The 21,455-nt window shown below is 34.5% G+C and overlaps 1 protein-coding gene across 13 annotated transcripts in view; it reads left to right on the forward strand.

Moving 5' to 3' along the window:
* Positions 1–21,455, forward strand: part of LOC126917895 (5-hydroxytryptamine receptor-like) — a 318,089-nt gene that overhangs the window by 57,990 nt on the left and 238,644 nt on the right. The window contains exon 2 of one of the 13 annotated variants that reach the window (XM_050725382.1): positions 4,027–4,099. The exons of the other annotated variants lie outside the window; for them this stretch is intronic. The gene's annotated coding sequence lies outside the window, so the exon portion shown is untranslated. The remainder of the gene's footprint in view (positions 1–4,026; positions 4,100–21,455) is intronic. 13 annotated transcript variants of the gene reach the window in all.

The following is a 21,455-nucleotide window of genomic DNA, read 5'->3' on the forward strand; positions in this document are numbered from 1 at the left end:
TTATGTAAAGTATCTACTTGTAAGGTATAATTCTTTTGTATTGAGCGTGAATTAAATTTAAAGAGAAAGTTTTGTAACTCCATAGGAGATTCAGTAAAATATTATCGCAGTAAGATTTTTATTTTTTTTTATTTGTTAGAATATTTACAATCAATCCTCGTTGAGAATTTTCAGTAACTTCATTTGACGTGATACAATGACATGGTTTATAATAATTTATATTGTTGGTTCTAGTAGGATCTAAGGATTTAATTTAAAGGGTATTTTCTTTTTTGTCTGCGGATCTGGTCCGTCGTGTCAAGCAGTTGGGTGACGAAGGGTCGTGATGGTTGTTGACTCTTGCGTTATATCTGCTTCCGGACTTGTATATCTCATCTTTGACTGTGGGTATCTTGAGGTCGCGGTGGATTGTTTCGTTGGTAACATACCAGGGTGCATTTATTAGGGATCTTATCGCAATAAGATCTAATCTTAATTTTTCCTATAACAATTCAGTCGATTAATCGGTTAAGGATCAATGTTGTATTATCGCAACGCGTTCATTACATTGTCTTTTACATTGCACTTAAAATTTCAAGAATTTGATCGGTATATTTTTCGTTATTATTTCTTCGAAGTCCTATAATTTGATTAAATTTGAAGAAATTGAAGTATCTTACAGTACTGTGATGAACTACTTCTTTCAAATTATAAAAGCTCTTTCCTTACCTCCGATTGGTATAATGGGCTTCTGTAATGTCCATTATTGTAATACATTTTGTAACTCGATGAAACAGTTGTTTCTTATTAATGTTGCATTTACGCTACTTTTACACATTATTCCATTGCTTGGTCCTCAATGGTCAAATTAATATTTTATCTTACGATCAGCATTTGCGAACATGCAAGTTAGGTATACTTGTGAAATGAATAATCAATTGGTTCGCTATGTGACAGTATAAATTCATATATTGCACGCATCATTTTTGTTCAACCTGTAAATAACAAAAAATGAAACTCACTATTATTTTATAACTTTCAATGTTCGACATTGCGGCAGTTAACCACGAACATACCTTTGAAACACGTTAACCACATAAAATTAATTCCGGGCATTGCAGATCGGATTCGTAAAATATACGAAGCAAAGCCCAGGAAATTCGATTTTCAACGTTTAAAACCAACATTTTGTAAATCTGATTGTCCCGAATTCCCTCGTGTATCACAATCTATCGAATATTCCAGTCCCATCGCGGCACTCGTTCTTCCCCTCTATCAACTACTATGCGACAGTATCCACCAGAATTTCTACTCGAACACAACGATAACATAATACCATAAAAAGGCAGTACACGCTTCTATATATACAGTGACTGTGTATCGAAGGTCGTTGTATTTATTATAGTATTTGAGCAGTATTAGTCAATCAGATCCAAGTACATGTGGCAAATTTTGTATCATTTAATAGTATTTTTATACGTATAATTACAAACGTTTGATACTATGAGAATGTACGACAGAGTTATGGGATCTGATAAAAAAATATTTCACTAGAAAATACCCATTATTGGCACATACCAATGTGCTGGTAATACTTTTTGTAGCCACTGTACATATTTCAATTTTGTAGAATCACGCTTCGGCCTGTAATTGCAATTTGACCACGACGCGTTTCACGGCTGTTTCCTGAATAACATATTTCCATTGGACCAATGAGCACGTGTTAGTATGTAAATTCTAGCGATGGGTTCAAGTAGATTCAAACACTTCTTAGGTATTTGAAAAATATTAATAGCATTAGTTATACGTAGACTAATATTAATCAGTTAAACTAATATGGTCTTGGCCATCGAATGAAAATCACTCTGACAAGCTGTATTTGTCCAATGTATTTTTGAAATCTGCCTTATCTCCCGCTTTACCCATGATCCTTGGTCTTCCTCTGTTTGTTGCCATCTTTGTTTCCCTTACTTTGCCGCGCTTCTGACTTCCTAACCTCTTCTCCTCTAGTTTTTCTAATTTGTATCTTTCTCTCGTTCCTGACTTCTTTTCGCTTTTCTATTACTTTCTCCTCGTATGCTCACCCTTTTCACTTTGTGCTTCCTTCTCCTTTTTCCCTTCACACTTCACTTTTTCCACAGAGCTCTCCGTCCGCGTGTTACCCTCGCCCCGAACCAAGCCGAAAGTCCGAAAATCACTGAAAACTATCAATATTTTTCATATCTTCGCTTGGGAGACTTGGGAGCGAGTTCTAAGAACGAAATCTATTATTTACGAAGGTGTTATATAGGGTTTATACGCGTACCTTTCAATAATTTGTGCTTTGCCTTCATTACAGCTTATACCCTTTTCAATATGCTCCACCTACATCAAGGTATTACGTTTTCATTACTTTGCGAAACATTCTGTACCTTGTCCTTAAATTTTAATCACAGAACTTCCTTATCCGCGTACATACGTGATTTTACTAGATTTCAGACATTTTCAATGATCGCTAGCTATAGATTTTTCCCACCTGTCTGGCAATTGGTGGATGCCACGCCAAAAAAACTGTCGCTCTTTTGAGGCAAACCAGTCATCGAGCCATTTTCGTACATTTTCGTAAGAAGTGAAGTGCTGGTCAGAAAGTGCGTGTCCCATCGATGCAAATAAATAGTAATCGGACGCAGCCAAGTCTGGCGAGTAATCCGCGTGCGAAAGTATTTCCCAACTGAAAGCTTCGATCGTTTTCTTGACTGGTTTTGCTGTATGTGATGGTGCATTATCATGAAGCAAAATTACTTTGTGTTGCCTTTTTTGATATTCTGGTCGTTTTTCACGCAAAGCTTGATTCAAATCGATCATTTGTTGTCGGTAGCGCTCAGTATTAACGGTTTCGCCAGGTTTTAACAGCTCATAATAGATCACACCCTTCTGATCCACGTTCTTCGTTCCTAACGTCAAAATTGCCACGTCTGAATTTTTTAAACCATTCAAAGCACTGTGATTTACCAAGAGCATGCTCACCGTAAGCTTCGACAAGCATTCGATGTGATTCTGCATCAGTTTTCTCCAAATGGTAACAGAAAACCAATGCTGTCCGCAAATCGTAGTTTCCAGGCACAAAATTCGACATGTTCAACGCTATTACAAACTATGCTGTTGTATGAAACTTGTATTGTTCTGAGTCGAAAATGTTTGTGAGATGTCAACAAAGACTTTTGGCATCAATGACGCAGTTTAGTGATAACTACATTATCAGTTAGGGCCATCTATAGGCAAATTCCGGTTTCATATTTACAGACCTGATACGTGTAGATACAGACATACGTTTAATTAGAGAAGTGAAATTTTTACATGTGATTTTAATTCGGTGACCAGAGACCATGTGGAATAGATGAATTATTATAATAATTATTATACTGTAAATTGTTAGAAACTGAACATTAGCTAATGAATTTGATCTTGATTTAAGTTGTACATTGAACTTGATCCTATCAGTAGCAGACTGATGCAGGTGCGTGTGTTAATTACTCTCCAAAGGGTAAAGCGCGTTGTAGTACGGTTTTTGAATGGCGAACCAGTCGCGCGGAATGAATCGCATTTCATGCAACAATCGAATGAAAGATATTGCTACACAAAGGCTAGGGGTGAATGCATATTTACGGACAAACGACGGAATATTGGCGTATCAGAGCAATCGTCAGTTACTATCGGATCGATTCGATCACCGATGCATCTTTCAATATTGGTAATTACGCCAGTGCATGGGGATAACGGTCCCCTGCATCTAATTTTCTCCTTAAACGATCCCAATGCCGTCACGTGACGTCCCATTATAACGCTATCGGGGGTTTTGGAATTTATGGTGGGGATTGTGTCGAATTGTTTGCGTACATTCGACGAATAAAATTTTTTCTTAAATTTCCGCTTGGTTGATCTTTTCTGGTGTACTAACAGAGCTGATGTTTTTTATGGGAAATAATTAAGTTAAATACATTAAAAATAACCCTTAAATACGTAGTACGTATTACTATTTAATAACATAAATTATATTTTCTGATGTAGGTATCAATGCTTACTGTATTGTGTACGTCGACAGGATATAAAATATCAACACGTGTATATAAATGAATAAACGGTGAGTTCGTTTAAAAATAGATTACTTTTCGTTTTATAATTTTTGCATGCCACGAATCAAATATCTTTTTTCATATGTGGGTATAGGATATTATTACGTTAATGATATAAATAATTAAACATGTAACTGGTAAAAGAAATAATTTATTGTATTTTCACAATAATCAGTTTGCAATTTATTAACTAATTCTTTTAAAAATTGCTTTCTCTGTGGTTTTGCGTTCTATGCGATGATTTAAAAATGTTTTATTATATTTGCAAAGGTCATGCATTCGAAAGTTAGAGAATGACAGATGATAAAAAGAAGATGGGATAAAATTTTGTCTCGCAAGTTTTCAATCCAGTTTAAAACTAGAATTATTAACTTTGTTGGCAGATACAATGTATTAAAGATTAACGATTATCAGTAACTCATTGATACTAGATTTGATTAAAACTGGGTTCTGGAAACGATATTGTTCATGAGATAGCCTCATTTGACGTATTAAAACTACTCATTCTAAGATATTCTTATCTTATGAAAAAGTAATCAAAGAATGTAGCTAATTACGAACTAGTTCTAAGTTACTCAAATAAAATAAAATAAAATAAAATCTAAGATTGTAAATGTTAATTAAAATTTCATCTTAAAATAACTTCGAAAACATATCAGAACGTACTAATTTTATATTTACTTTTGATCGATTGAAAACATTTTACAAAATAATTTCCTAAAATAATTCTAATTTTTATCGAATTCAAATATTACTGTGATAGAGCTTTCATAGTTCTACATTAGTCATTTCTGCTTAGTTATATTATTTCCATTGAATTATTATGAACAGATGTCGCTTTATAGAAGATTTTTATACATTCAAATATAATACGCATATAATGCAAGGGTATATAATATATCAAAAATAAGGTAACCACTATAATATTTAATAAATATGGCAGATGTAACAGATATTCATTTATGTTTCATTCCTTCAATTATGTCTATAAAAATATACATTTTCATTAATATCCAAATTCTATTAATTACATAATATACAGGGTGGTTGGTAACTGGTGGTACAAGCGGAAAGGGGGTGATTCTACGTGAAAAAAGAAGTCGAAAATATAGAATAAAAATTTTTCGTTTGAGGCTTTGTTTTCGAGAAAATCGACTTTGAATTTTCGCTGGATACGCGCGCACTTCATCACGTCTGGTTATAACGGATCTCACTGCAGATCGTTGTCTCGATGGATATTATCGCAGTTTAAGTTTGTTTTTGCCGTAACGGAAAATTAGGAATACATAATGAAATAATATGAAGTAATCATAAAGTTTATTATTACAAAAATTGCTGAAAATGTTGCTCATTCTGCCGAACACATACTTCTGCTCTTCTAATTAAATTTCTATGAACACTTTCTAACGTATTCGATTGTTTTAAAGTATGAAAGGTTACAATAAAGTGCACGCGTACCGAGCGAAAATTCAAAGTCGATTTTTTCGAAAACAAAGCCTCGAACGAAAAATTTTTATTCTATATTTTCGACTTCTTTTTTCGCGTAGAATCACCCCCTTTCCGCTTGTACCACCAATTACCAACCACCCTGTATATGCATAGTATTTCAAGAAATATCCTACTATTCGGATAATAGGATATTTACACGAGAGAATGTTTGGACAGTGCAATAGGAAGTTCAAATAGTAGCATACGGCCTGCTGCTTATTGTAGATCCAATAATAATAGGCAAATGTAATCACATATAATACAATAGGTACCTTCTACAAGCTAATAGGTAAGAATAGTGTATTTAATGCGATATTAATTATAAACTTAAAAGCGGTATTGTTATTATTACCATTAGTATTTAACGATCATTTTAACAGTACATATAGAACTTAATTGCTTGCATACAAATACATAGAAAATTGTTAACGTCATTAAGTTGTCAAGGGTCGATGTAGTTTTTCGCATGTATAAAACGTAAGTGTTGTACACTGCGTAGAATATGTTAACACCACCGTATTATCCATTTTTACGAGCGGGTTGTAACGAGATTCTTTCTTTTATGACTATACTTTACACGACTTTCCAATGTGATATAGAAGCCAAAGTCGGCCTTCGATTTATAATTAGGGAAACTAGATAGTCATTTAGAATTCTAAAATGTAAAGATCCTGCTTAATTTACTATTAATCTCATTGACTTATTAAGGATTATGTCATTTTCGATTATTTCTATTAAATTACATCAACGAACTGTTTTTTAAAAATTGTGATTAGAATTACGATGAAAAAATATAATGAATGCTAATTTATTTTAAGATAAGTATTGTTTACAGCTAACATACTCTTTTTTAACCTGTTGGAAATTAGCATATATGCTTTAACATAGATTAAGCACTAATGGTTACTAATATACAAATTTTCTCTCTTTCATTTTAATTTATGGAATCGTTTAGTAGATAAAAGGGATGGTATCGGTATCCTCGAGGATATCACATCTGCATAACGCGTTCATGTTTGCGAGAATGGATACCGTTAAATATGACGCTGCAGTAAAAATGGTGCATCATCGTTTCCGTAATGAGATTACATACTTCCTCATTGTTTGTTTTTTAACATCTGGAAAGGATATGTTGAATATGCATCTTTATGCTGTGAAAGTTGAACAAATATCGTAATATTAATTATAATTAATATGACAGAAGGGAAAAATTAATCTATTCTTTCTTGCTATTATAGAATTTATAAGTTTTATTTAATTTTAGTTGGTGATTAAACATCGATATTAAACAGAATATTTCTTCTAAAAAATGTAAAAGTATGAAAGTATATTAATTTATATTCACAATAATGCAATTTATTTCTATGTATATCACCTATAAGAATCTCGTTTAATTATTGATTTGATGGAGTGTCTAGACGTCAATTATCGATCTTATCATATCATTAATCTGTTCTTAATTAAAACCAATCGCAATATTTGATTTGAGAATTTCATTCAAATATTAATAGATTTTAAATCACTGATTCAATTCAGTTAAAGTTCTAATACGATACATATTATGTATGCATACAGTACCAGTCACAGCTTAGGTATTAGTTATTTAAATATTAATGAAGCTTAAAACACTGATTGAATGATACATCTCATGTATGTATACAATATGTGTGTATAAGTCACAACTTAAAAATATCTCATATTGAATAAATATTCAAAATGAAATATTTAAATAATTATATATTTTGGTAATTATTTACAAATCCGACGACATTACCGATTTCAATAATCTTGGAATATGCTGTCAAGGTCAACATTCTGAACAACTTTTCCGTCGCTTGACTTTGCTTTCCGAGATATTCGCAAAAGTTTATTCCGATAGCAGTATGATTTTAATGATCGGATAGTCCCATTTTTCAACACCATAGCTGAAGTGTTTCTAATTTCGAATAACTACACCATAATGTAAAGCTCAGTATGAATTATATTTAATTTATTATTTTATATCTTGTCTTATTTCACAGTTGCGTTACCCACGGCCTCGCAACGCGACCGAATATTTAACTCAAGCCTAATCCATTGATTTTTCTTTCTTACGTAAGTTGGAAATGATTATCGAAAATAAACCGTGAAGCAAATATCTTATTGCAAATATCTCGGAAACTAAAAACGAGCGACGTATATAGGAAACGTGTACAGGGAAAAGATGTTCAGAATGTTGACTTTGACAATATATTTCAAGGAATTTTGTTGAAATCGATAAAGCCGTCCGCTTTGTGAATAATTACTTTTAGTTATATATATATGAAGCTTAAATAGATACAAGATTTGTGGTATTTATTTAAAAATTTTCACTTCAAATACATTAGAACTATTGCAATTATTATAAACAAGGGAGGGAGGGAGGGAGGGAGAGAGAGAGAGAGAGAGAGAGAGAGAAGGGGATTATTTATATTATTATATATATAATAGTAATATACTACCATATATTATTATTATTTATTATTATATATACATATATTATTATTTGAAGTAATATAGTTATTAGCAATATTAGAACTGGATTCTGCTGTAATATAATTTCATATATTTATGTCAATTTTTATATTTAATTCATATTATTACTAATTTTATTACTGATGCTATTTAATACGTTCTAACATTATAATGTAATAGTGAGTGATTTTTCTCGTTTTTGCATGTTTGCTTTCTTGCATATTATGTATAATATTGGTTTTAACTGTAAAGTATCTATACATAAAATGAAATAATATTCGTATGTAATGTTTGATGCTGAAACTTGATTCAGAAACTGTTATTTATTCTTAGGAGAAAAAACGATAACTTACATAAATCAGAAAATCAATTCGAAGTACATTTATAATTTAAAATGTATATCTTGAAATACTAAAAAATATTCATTGGAAATTTTCATACAAATTTATAATAAAATAGATTGGATTATTTTCAACAAATTTCATTAACATTTTCCACGTTTATTTTATTAGAATCTTAAAATAAATCCATCGGTAATTCGATAATTTATTAGCATACACAAAAATATCGTGCCAAACATTTCGAACGATGCGGTAAAAAATTCCAATTTTCACCAAACATTTTCCAATAACCAACTATGGATTATCCTATCAGGCGTTCCATTTTTCAAGCGATTTTGCACTTTGAAGGGCTTCAGATGATCGTGGGTGGCAGAATGCGCTCGACGTATAGCCTCGGCCTGCGTGCCAATTGATTGACGTGATTGTCAAATGCAGTGGCAATGGGAATAAAGTGATTAGTAGTGTGTCATTCACGGGAATAATTGTGCCGCGATGTACATCGAATGATCATTTGGATTGAACATTAATTAGGTACATAGTCAGGAATGTATAACTAAGCGGTCAGGGTTTGTATAACTTTCACGAAATACCAATGTATATGCTATACACACACACACACACACACGCACACACGCACGCACACACGCGCACACACACACACACACACACACACACACACACACACACACACACACACACACACACACACACAGAGGTCTATTGCACGTTCTTACAAATTACGGAGAAAGCAGATAGTTACCTTATGGAAAAAACGAATAGTTGTCTAATGGAAAAGCTGGTTTCCTATAAACAATGTCGCCCATGTGTCGCGTTGGTAGGAGGCTTCTTTCTCCTATCTTCATTTCAAACGTTGGTCGTAATCAATCGGCATCGTGAATCGTTACCCTCACTTTCCTAACGAAAAGTGTGAGCAACGAATCCACGTTCTTCGTTCAAAGGGCACACTCTTATCGAGCTTTCCTCCGTAACCATATAAGAACGAACTTCACTTGTTCTCGGGACTACAGAACAGTCAACTTGTGCTCTAAACTTGTTCTCATCGCGACAGAGCAGTCGCTTCATCCCTCTAGGCTTGCTCTCATCATTACAGAGCAGTCACTTCATTTCTATACTTCTTCTACGACATCAGGAGGCTCATTTCATCCCTCTTCCATTTGCGCTCTAGACTTGCTCCACAGTAACATTCAAGTAACAGTTAAAACTCATCAGTTAGTCTAGATCAACGCGAGTCAGAAGCCAGTGCGAGGCACAGCAGGAGTAGGAAGTCCAGCAAGAACCTACGAGTTGAAAACAGTCATCATCATCGTCAACGCGAAAGGAGTCTCGGGTCGTACTCGTTCGTAGTTGTCATATCAAATACTCAATCTTATATCACACTGAAGTTGTCGGATAAGTCAAAATATATAATAGCCTGTTAATAACAGAGTTATATTCAATCAACTACCCTTATTATCCCACGAGAAATAAGGGATCGAACGGTTCATGGCGTCGATTATTCAAATCGTAACGGGAATTTACGACTCCCGTTGGGGCGCTTCTTCGAGATCGCGTCTCCCCGTGAACGTGCGAAATTACATGGTCCTTCAAGTCGGATCACGTGCTAGTGAAAGGCATACTTACCAGTGACCACACAGTGCCACGTGTTTACATCGAAGCCAACAGCGGAAGTGTATCGCTCCATCGAAGTCAGTGACGTCACCTTCGAAGAGGTATAACCCATTGGTCGAGGCACGCAACCAAGCAGCGTCCCGATGTAGCTGAACAATCAACCAATAGAAGGTTCCAATCATTTAAATCGGTCCACATCACGAATCATGCCGACCCCAACAAACATCAACAGCATACGAAGAAAAAGTGATAAACTGTTCGAAAGCACCCTAAAGATCATAAGGGAAGGCATCGGATAAATACGAACAATCCAACATGCAAGAGGTTGGGTATTTAAAATCACATCAATCCCAACTTAGTTCTGCCTGAGCAGCCGAGCTAAACGGCTCGGTACTGTCTCAACGCTTCTTGTTACTGAGCGATGTCATCTTCATCAATTTCATCTAACTCGTGTTGGAATAGCTTAAATCGTTCTCAACCGTCTTTAAGTTGTGATTTTTTTTTTTTTTTTATTTATTTACATTCTCAATTTGTCCACTTGGACATTAGGATGAATTTTTTAACGGTATTATTATCATGTGGGTGACTACCCCCAGCGGGATACTATCCTTGCGTTCGCTAGGTTATATCCTTTGTGAGGTCTGCTGGGTGTTTCCTTTTTAACCTTCTTTCCATATTTAAAGTGTTGATCGTTTCCGCTACTAGTCGGTTTGGGTGTGTTCTTATTTTTGCCTATCTTTCAGCGTAGCTGCTGATTGTTCCCTTGACCGTTGGGATTCCCAGGTCCCTCTGTATGTCCTCATTTCTGTAGTATCTTAATGGGTCTTAGAGGAAAGGACAAGTAATGATGTTTTGATTTAATTAATAATATTCGAAGCAACGAAATAATTACAATGCTGTCGTACGTCTTATTTTCAGACGCGGCTTTCGACTTCCCGATTCACACTCTTCGGCTTCTACACTCGCTCGCTCTCGCTTCTCAATTCACACTCTGCACACCTTTTGCATCCGTTCTCTCCGGCTTCTCAACTAATACTGACTTTAACGTCTCTTTGTCTTTTCCCGCCGTTCGAGACACGTGTCCCGAAACGCCCGTGGCCAGGGTCACGCGGGACCTTTCCACGAAACTATCCACTTAAAAAGGATCGACGACACATTGATGTACCCGACGATGCCGCGGCTCTCGCGACATTGTTTACGATTCGGCAGATATCTTAGGCCTTTTGTCCACGATACTACATTCGGCCATCCTGCAATAACATCTGCCCTCAGATGTGGTCTTCAATTTCGCTATCGTCGGATGCGTCGTCTTCGGCGTTGAGGACCCAAGGCTTCATGAAGTCGGCGGTCGCCGACGTGTGCGTAGGCCCCTCATGCTCCCCTACTTTCTCCACCATGTATCGGTCATTCCACATTGTTCGCAATACCCGGTACGGACCTAAAAATTTTCCCCCGAATTTTAAACCTGGGCCAAATTGAGTTCTCTTAATGGCTACCAGATCTCCCCTTAGGTACTGCTTCGCACTCTTCCGTCTTTTGTCGAAATTCCTTTTGTTTTCTTCTTGCGTCGCAGCGATCTTCCTTTTCGCGTCCTCACGTAACTCACGACGCTGTTTTTCGAAATTCACGCCCCACTCTTCGTCGATTAATCTTCTGGTTACATATCTATCGGCCTGACTACACGTTGCGGCATCTAAAATCTTACGGACTTCAATGCCCTTCTTCTGTGCGCTTCTCAACCGTGCAATCAGCCCGTCCTCACACTCAGCCACATACACAGCACCCGGCAGTGAATTTCTACTCGGGGTATCCGCGTACTCCATATTTTTGCCCGGCCTATGACATACCTGACACTTAAAATCGCCTTCGTTTTTTCGCAACTTCACCAAGTCGTCTATTTCTCTTTTCTCAGACGGCGCCAGTCTTCGCGGTCTTTGTACTATGGGTTTGTCGCTTTTCAACACGATTTTCGCGGTTATCCCGACATCCCGCGTCTTCTCTGGCTTATACCCCCTAACGATATCGCGAATCGCTTCACGGTAGTGAGGTTCCTCTATGTGCGCTACATCTATCTCGTCAAACTGTTCTATCACGTTGACCCTCAATATATCCGACGCGTCTTCGTGACCGTCAGCCTGCCCGTCGGCCGTCATTACCTTCGTAAATTCACCCGAGGTCTCATTGTCAGCGGAACCCAAACCATCAAACTTAAGTTTACAATTTCCTAGCGGTGGTGATCCTAACCTCGCATACTCGTCTGATCGTATGAACGTGAGATCACTACCCGTATCTACTAACGATGTAATCTTACAGTCATCTATCGACACTTCTTTCACGTACTCCTTCTTCTCGGGCCTCGAGATGACGTAAGTCTCCTTTGGTCGTGCAGTACACTTCGCCGCAACATGTCCAAATTCGTTGCAGCTAAAGCACTTCACACCTTTCTCTTTCTTTGGACACGTAACACTTAAGTGATCGTCACCGCCGTAATTGAAGCACCTTTTGGGATCACTGCTCGTTTGCCTCGACTGCTTCCGTATTGCTGATCGTTCCGCTTCATCGTCCTTGCATTCCCCAAATTTTGTTTTCGCCCTCATCTCACTTTTCATCGCTTTATACCGCTTGAAGCGTTCCTTCAGCTGCTGCATATTCCTGGCCCCGTATAGTATGGCTTTATTCGCGACCTCATCGGGAATACCCTGGATAATATAGTCGATTACCGACTGTGTATCGACTCTTCCTTGTCCCGCAATCTCACGCATATTATACATATACTGAAGCAGACTCTCGTCTGTTCTTTTCGTTCTATGTGCTAATTCTTGATGTACCTCCCGGTCACTCACTATGTCTGGGAATTCATCTACCAACGCCTTTTTAAACTTCGCCCAGGACTTCGTGCATCGTTCTTGGCGTGCGAAAGCTTGAGCAGAGCCTGTGAGAAGCTTCCTGGCGAAAACCACCATGTGGATGTCCGACCAGCCACACACTTCCGCCATTTTCTCGAAATCCCTTATCCATTGGCTCACATTCGGTAGGTCATCTCCGCTGAATTTTCCTAACGAGTCTTTTACGTCTTCAAACGTTAACACCGTGCACTTAGGCTCGTCTTGCCTTCGTCGTCTTACCACTGGAGTCACCCAAACTCCGCCGTCTTGACTACTGAGATCGTGATTCCCTGGACCGTTGCCGTCTAAACGGTCCCCAATCACGCCCATCTCATCGTCATCGTCGTCTTCTAAAACATCATCGTCGTCTTCTAAAACATCATCGTCGTCGTCGTCTTCTTCTCGTGCACCGTGTTCCCGCTCTAAGCGTACCGCAGCCAGCAATCGCGCTACCAGCTCGCGCTTTCTGCCCGCTAATCTCAGCCGTCGTTTTCTCAGCTCGTCTTTTAACTCAGGTATTCGCATCTGAGCCACCTGCTCGTCAGTCAAATCTGCTTCTCCTGCATTGTAGTCACTCATCGTTCCGAAATATCACTTTCACTTGTCACTTAGCGCTCTAGATCCTGGCTCGAGCCCCCAAAATTATGTAGTATCTTAATGGGTCTTAGAGAAAAGGACAAGTAATGATGTTTTGATTTAATTAATAATATTCGAAGCAACGAAATAATTACAATGCTGTCGTACGTCTTATTTTCAGACGCGGCTTTCGACTTCCCGATTCACACTCTTCGGCTTCTACACTCGCTCGCTCTCGCTTCTCAATTCACACTCTGCACACCTTTTGCATCCGTTCTCTCCGGCTTCTCAACTAATACTGACTTTAACGTCTCTTTGTCTTTTCCCGCCGTCCGAGACACGTGTCCCGAAACGCCCGTGGCCAGGGTCACGCGGGCCCTTTCCACGAAACTATCCACTTAAAAAGGATCGACGACACATTGATGTACCCGACGATGCCGCGGCTCTCGCGACATTGTTTACGATTCGGCAGATATCTTAGGCCTTTTGTCCACGATACTACATTTCTAACGTATCATTGTGCATTTACTATCGTTCTAAGAATTTTAGCTTGCATTGTTTCTATTTTGTTTATATGGCTCATTGCTGCTGTCCACCATAGTGGTATTCCGTACGTCCAGATTGGTTTTATGATCGTTTTGTATATTTTTAATTTATTTTCTATGCTTAATTTGGATCTTCGACTTGTTAGCCAATGCATTTGTCTCCTTGTTGTCTGTATTTTGTCTATTATTGATTTAGTATGCTGTTTCTATGTGAGTTGTGTATCTAAGTTTTCTTTTTTTTTTTTTCTTTTGTATTATTTATTTCTTAAAATTCACAATTTTTCCAATGTGGACATTAGGTCGAATTTTTTAGCAGTTATTTTAACATGTAGGTGGCTACCCCCAACGGAGTACCATCCTCGCGTTTGCTAGATTATATCCTTTGTGAGGTCTGCTGGGTGCTTCCTTTTTAGTGTGTATCTAAGTGGAATGTTTTAAAATGAGAATTTTTAATTAAAATATGTACGATGTTAATCGATATAACTTTTTTTCTGATTGTGACATATACTACTGTTCATAAATATTCGAACATTTTAGTTAATTTATAATAAAATTATTCGAATTTAACCAAAATGTACAAATGAACGATTAATTAACAATTAGAGACAGTATATTCCTGATATTTTACGAATTAATACGAATGCATTTGCAATATTAGTTCACCTAAATCTAGTCTCTCAATCTCTATTAAAATTTGTCCTTAATCTCTACTTGTTTTATGTACACACTGTTTTATGTGATTCCACAAATAAAAATCAAGCGCTGTTAAATCCACTATCCCAGGAGGCTAAGCAATTGATTTAAGGTTGAGGGTATTGGCGCTTAAGAAAATAGCACACGTTTCTCCCAAAGTCAATTGAAGTAACATTGTGTTAAAATTATGCGAATATATATGTAATTTACCTTCTAATAAAATAGAAAAGTGGAATCCTAAAAAGTGAAATTAAAATAGCGTGACTTTTTACAATCCACGCAAATAGGTAAATTTCTTTCATTTATTTGATTTTTTTCTTGTGTATCAATTTTGCATCAAATCTTTAAAACATTACATACTTTGTAATAGGTGACTGCTAAGTTTTAGTTGTTTTATCATTTTTATTTAAATGTTAAAAATACATTTTCTCTTATTTTAAGTCATTTATGGCATTTATAGCTATTATATTTAGAATGTTACTTCTATTTTTTCTCATTGATTTATTGTTTTCGAAAAATATTTTCTTATTATTTTACATGGATTAGAAAATGGGTTGAAAATAGTTGAAAATGATTGATGTCAGAATAATAACATTCTACCGGTTGGTATAATTTGTAATTTATAAAAGCAGGTGATTTTTTCATCAATATGGTCTCCAACTTATACAAATAAGCAAATTTCTTTCTATTTGATCTCCTATGTTGTCTCCATATGTACATCTTATAATATACATATAGAAAATAACTTTGAACCATAAATCTACCTATTCCATTCACTTTATCTTCCATAAATGTTTAAAAGACGTTTTATTTTATCACTAGCAATTTCTAATAATTTTATTATAGCTTCATTGGATTCAAACTAGGCTTGGGTATTATTTAAGTAAAATATTTGAAAATTGATTAGCTTATTTGACTATATGTTACTGTAAAATAATTATGCGTTAGTATAGTAGTATAATAGTATAGTGGTATAATAAACAAATAATTTTTCTTCGACTTGTTACATTAATTATTATAAAATAATTCGGTTATATCGTTTATGATTCAAATATATGCCAAACACAACATTTAACATTCAAATTAATATTACAATCTAAATTATTTCTTCGTTTGTTTGGAAGAGTTAACTAGATAAAAATGATTTATTTGACTTTAACACTAAATAATACTACTTTCCTTATATTATTTTTATTATAGAATAACATCGGATATAAGTAAATAATCAATAGGAAATTATTCTTTATGCGAAAATAAGTCAAAAATTTGGAGTGAGATTTCTGTTTTTAAGACTTCGTCTTCAAGATAATAGAGTTTTTATAGGTTTAGTTAAAAATTGTTGACGAATTTGAAATTATTTTTTCTCGGAAACAAGGCGTCTTGTAAAAATATTTTATTCTAAATTTTCAAATTATTTCCACATTTCCAATAACATTCTGTCAATTGTTTACTTCTGTCCAACTTGGAATTAGGCGTTCAGGTATTCCTGAGAAATGTTCAAACTCGATTTTCTTAAAAACGAAGCGATATATGAAAAGATTGTATTTTACATTCTCTTCTTATCTTTTTGATCAAAGATATTACTGACGCTGTTTTCTTTTTTATTTCATCTTACATATCATAAATAAATAACCTTTTACTAGTTTTTTTATAGCCACTATGTATTTGAAAACACATCGGTACCCTAAATCTACCGCTAGACCTCAATTACATTTCTCCCTCGAGTTTATCGGAAATAAATCCTTGTATCCCAGTCAAGGAAATTCGTGTTTACAACAGAATATTACCCCGGTTGCTATTTATTACTAAATCTCATGCTATCGCCTATATATAGGGTATTCAGTAATTGGTAATATAACCGAGCAATGGATGATTGCTTATGAAAGAGCATAGGTCAAACACGTAGAATAAAATTTTTGTTGCATATGAGATTTCGTTCAGCCAAAAAAAAACAATTTTGAAAATCTGTTCGATACATGTATAACATGGAGATGGAAAGAAGTTTGGAGAGACGATACAGAGGCAAGAGAGGTACTGCTCTCATCGCTCACCGTCACGCGATGTTACATTGTGTTATCTCTACATGTCACACTTTCGATCAATACGAATGTTTAACTTTACATTTCCGTTGAGTGTGTTAAAAACAACCAATCAGATCCGCATTCCTTACAGAATACTTCTTGCTCGTGCATGCTAACTGTATGTTTCAACTCGACCAAGTTCTGTTTTTATTCATTTTTGCATTTATACGTATGGGAAATATCATTATCTGATTTTTATCATTATTGTTATCATATTTTCTGTCGATTTATACTATTAGTTTCTTTTCTTTTATTTAATCCAGATGGTTTCACAGAGAAGGATAGTGCTAAATATGTATTATTTTCGTACAATAATTTTATCATTGGAAACTGTTCAGAGTGTCGACCAGGATATTTCACACACAGTTTTGCTCTTGGAACTATTATAAATTATTATACAATCTTCATAGCATATTATTTATATCTTTTAGTTCTTCCATGCTTCTGCTATCTTTAAAATACGCTTTTGGTTTGATAGAATATTATAAACAAAAGTAAGATTAAATATAGAATTAGTAGGCAGTACTGAGTAGATTTTCAAAATCGTTTTTCTCGTATGTAGAAATGTTGTTCTACATTTTCAGCACTTCCTCATGAGGAAGCATTCTCGATTTGTACCTCCGGTTACCGGACATCGCGTACAATTATACTTCTGTGCTCCACAACACGATGGTAATCGCGGGAGTAACTGTACTCTCATTGATAGCACAAAATATTTATGGCGAACAAATATCTTGAAGAGCCAACAGTGATTTTTCTTTTCACGTAGCTTCTACCTGTAGCTTCTGCCGATATTCGTTGTCTTTTTTCCTCCCCTGAGAGCACTGTTCTAAGCTTAAGGCGGGCGGTACATTGTGAGAGGTTAATGCGATTTATGAGTGTAACACTCACAGAATTTTAACATGGTTGCCCACGAGACACCCAATCACCGGGCACTTTTTCGCCATCCCCACCAGCCAAACGGGATTAACTGGCAATCAGAGCAAGAACTGAAGCGCAGAGCATGATTATCTATTACCTTTTTCTTGTGCCGACACCTTGGGGATATTCAATGTACATACTTCGGTGTTAAGAAAAAGTAGCTAGGGGATTCACAGGTCTCCACTGTTTGAAGAGTTCAAGAAGAGTATCGTGGATAATATAAGTACAGTGGCTCGCAAAAGTATTCGTGATCTTTTGCTTCCTCGAGGCTAAAGTACTTTGACCTATTTGGAAATACTTAATTCTTTCGTTATGAAAGAAAACATATGTAGGTTAGATTAATTAGAAAGTTCTGAGGTTTTCATTCTTTGAAATAAAAGAGATTAATTTTAGAAATCAAGACTTACGTGAAATTTTTGTTAGTTAGTCTTTGATATAATATTCGTTATTACTTATGACTTATCTGATAATTCATTTATGCATTCGTATAGTTCCTTGTATGAATTTGGTAAACTGAAACTTTTTTTGAAATAATTGTTCTGAATAAACTATTTGGTCTATATAATGTTATAGTATTTAAATACATCGTACAATGGTAGATAAACAAAAAAAGATTTAAAAAATATTGACGTATAAATATATAACTTTTCTTAATAAATTAAGTATTATAGGTTATAGAGAATAGCCAAATGTATTATCTTTCTCAGTTCTTTGTGAGTTGTAATATAGAAAATTATAGCTTATCGCATTACAGGCGATAATTACATTTAATTATTTAAAATATCACAATTTTATATTATCATCTTTTTGATTTCTAGACTCGTCATATTAGGAAAAATTGTTTCAGATTCCTCCCCTATTTGAAGTCTAAGTTGATTAGATTAATTATAAGTCTTTGAATCACTGCTTTTATTACTTATCATTATAAATATACAAATAAAAGAATAATGTTACATATTGTAGACAAATATAACATTAAGTATATTATTAAAAATCAAACGATAAAATTATCGCCTCTCTGTCAAAATATCTGGAATATCTAATAAATGTAGATAATACACAAAATTCGATATATCAACATTTACATATTGACCAAGGAAGGAAAATATATTATCCGCAGTAACGTTAACAAAACCAGCATCATGTTCAACTGGTTGCATATTTCCTTTTATTCGTTAATATATAAAATAGTAGGTAAATACATTGAAACATTGAAGCAGACTTCAAGGGAATTGACTTTCGTTGCGTCACGCATGAAAGTACAGAGAAATTCACACTCTGCTAAGCTGTCCTTTCGAATGAGCGTTGTCCGTGGTCTGTGTGGATAGTGTTCGTGATATCCTCGTTAACCTTATCCCACGAGACAGCAAAATGCAGACCGCACCCGGGGCTATGCTCGTTATCAAACGGATTCCCTATGTTTTAACAATATACTTACGAGACAGCATACATACTTTGCCGTGAACAGGTCTCGTTTCCGCATGAACACGAACAGTCGTGTGCAGTTGCGAGACCGCGAGACATTCGTAATATTTCTCGTGCTTCTTCAATGAAATTTTGAAGACGAAAGAGGTTTGAAAAGTGGATTTGCGTATGCGTACAAATATTTACAAATTTTTGTTATTATTTTTATATCATTTTATATTATATAGTTAAAAGTTATTCCATATTATATTTTATTATTATATTATTATATTATTGTATTATATATTAAGTTATAATTCCATATAAAAATTATCTTCCCATTTGATTTTGGATTTAATTTAATTTATGATTTTTATGATCTTTACTATTTTATTATCATGCTATTCTATATTAAACTATTACATAAATGATAATAGTATAATGTACGTGGGTACTACAATGATGTGTATTGTTTAACTTAAAGTAGTCGCTAGTTGGTAATCTTACAGTTTAATTGTACAGTATAATTTATGTTTATGTTTACGGTTTTATCTGTGAATATCATATTTTTATTTTTGCACATATTGTTTTACATCCCTATACTATATTATTTTACTTTATTTTATTTTATTTCATTTTATTATATTATATGTATACGCTCTCGGCTGTAAGCATTAGGGCACGTATTTATTTAGTACAAATCGAATGCTTTTCGCTGCTTTTATTTTCTAATTCTAATTAATTTTCTATCATATAGATATCTTATTGCATTCACATTATATGTATACGCTTATAACGTAAAATATTAAATAAAGTGTAGTTTGTTCCAGTCAAACGTAGCCAGTAATTGTTTTAATATTTATAGATTATAATCCTATATTATTTTCCTTATTTTTATGTGTATTACTTTCTATATTGTTCTTTTACACGAAGCTTTTCGTTCGTAATATAAATAAGTAGATAAAAATAATCACTGTTAGTTTCTTCTAAAATACGATTAGATATTACATCGTTATAAAGTTTATTTTTTATTTACACGACAGTTTATTACATCCCTTCTTGAATTTAATGATGCGAATAACTGTTTTGAGTACATCCTCCGCTATCATAAACAAATTACGTTCTTATTGGAATTTTTGAGGAAGATATATCTCTCTGATTACATACAGCTTGAATTATAAGGGGAGACTAAAAGCGATATTCTTTACACATAATTATACGTTGATCAATGCTACAGGATAATATCGTATTCAAGTCAGAATGGTCAAATTATAGGAACTGAATGACAAAAATAAACATCTCAATAAGCAGTGAATAGGCGATAACGTTAATTTGCACGACCACGACAATTTTCTTGTATTATAGGATTAGATTAGCAATCTCCGAAAAAGGAATAGAGCGCAAACTAAGGATTAACGATGACTTGTATTACGTGATTAACAAAATTATAGGTAAATTATTGGTTATTCCCTTAGCAATTTCAATCGTTTAAGTTTTATTAAACGCGCTATTACATTGCCATTGTGGCGAAATTCTTTTCATTTTGATATAGAAATGAAGGAAATATGAATATACAAAATTGCTGAGATAATAAATAGTATATAAATAGTATAAATTGTAATAATGTTACCAGTAACGTAAAACAAGATTTAAGTTTTATATTATATTGATATAATTATATTGAAGAACATTCAAATTTATTTACAAGTTAAAGTTGACCTTGTAGAACCGCACTATTCTCTCCGATTTCGACGATTTTTTAATGTTATACAATTATGTATTATGTGCAACGCTTACGTAAAATAATAACAAGTTAATTATAAAAATAATAGGCGAATAATAATAATTGACATTATTTTACGAAATAGAATAATTGTTACTATTTCACATAAACGTAACCTCAATACATTGATGATATTCATTTTTAATTAAGTTCTAAGTTATAGGTTATAATAGGACATTTCTTGCAGCCTTGTATATGGATGGGGTTTGCAAGCTCGCCTAACCTTTATTTATAAACAGAAAATAAACGGCAACCAACATTGACACAGTGGCATTACTATAGGCAAGAATACACTGTTGTGTATACACTCAGAAAACTAAGCGAGACCGACGATTATATGTATAGGAAAATATTGTTCAAAATTTCGATTTCCATAACATAGTCAAAAATCATCGAAATTGAGGAGGAGGGAACAGTTCTATAACTTTATCAAAATTAATTTTATCCTTTTCTTTCTTTTCTAAACCACTGTGTTTTGAAAACTTCTTTTCTTTCACTATTTATGGTTATATCAATCGCTTGGAT

The sequence above is a fragment of the Bombus affinis genome, chromosome 1 (assembly GCF_024516045.1).
Source record: "Bombus affinis isolate iyBomAffi1 chromosome 1, iyBomAffi1.2, whole genome shotgun sequence".
Classification (NCBI taxonomy): domain Eukaryota; kingdom Metazoa; phylum Arthropoda; class Insecta; order Hymenoptera; family Apidae; genus Bombus; species Bombus affinis.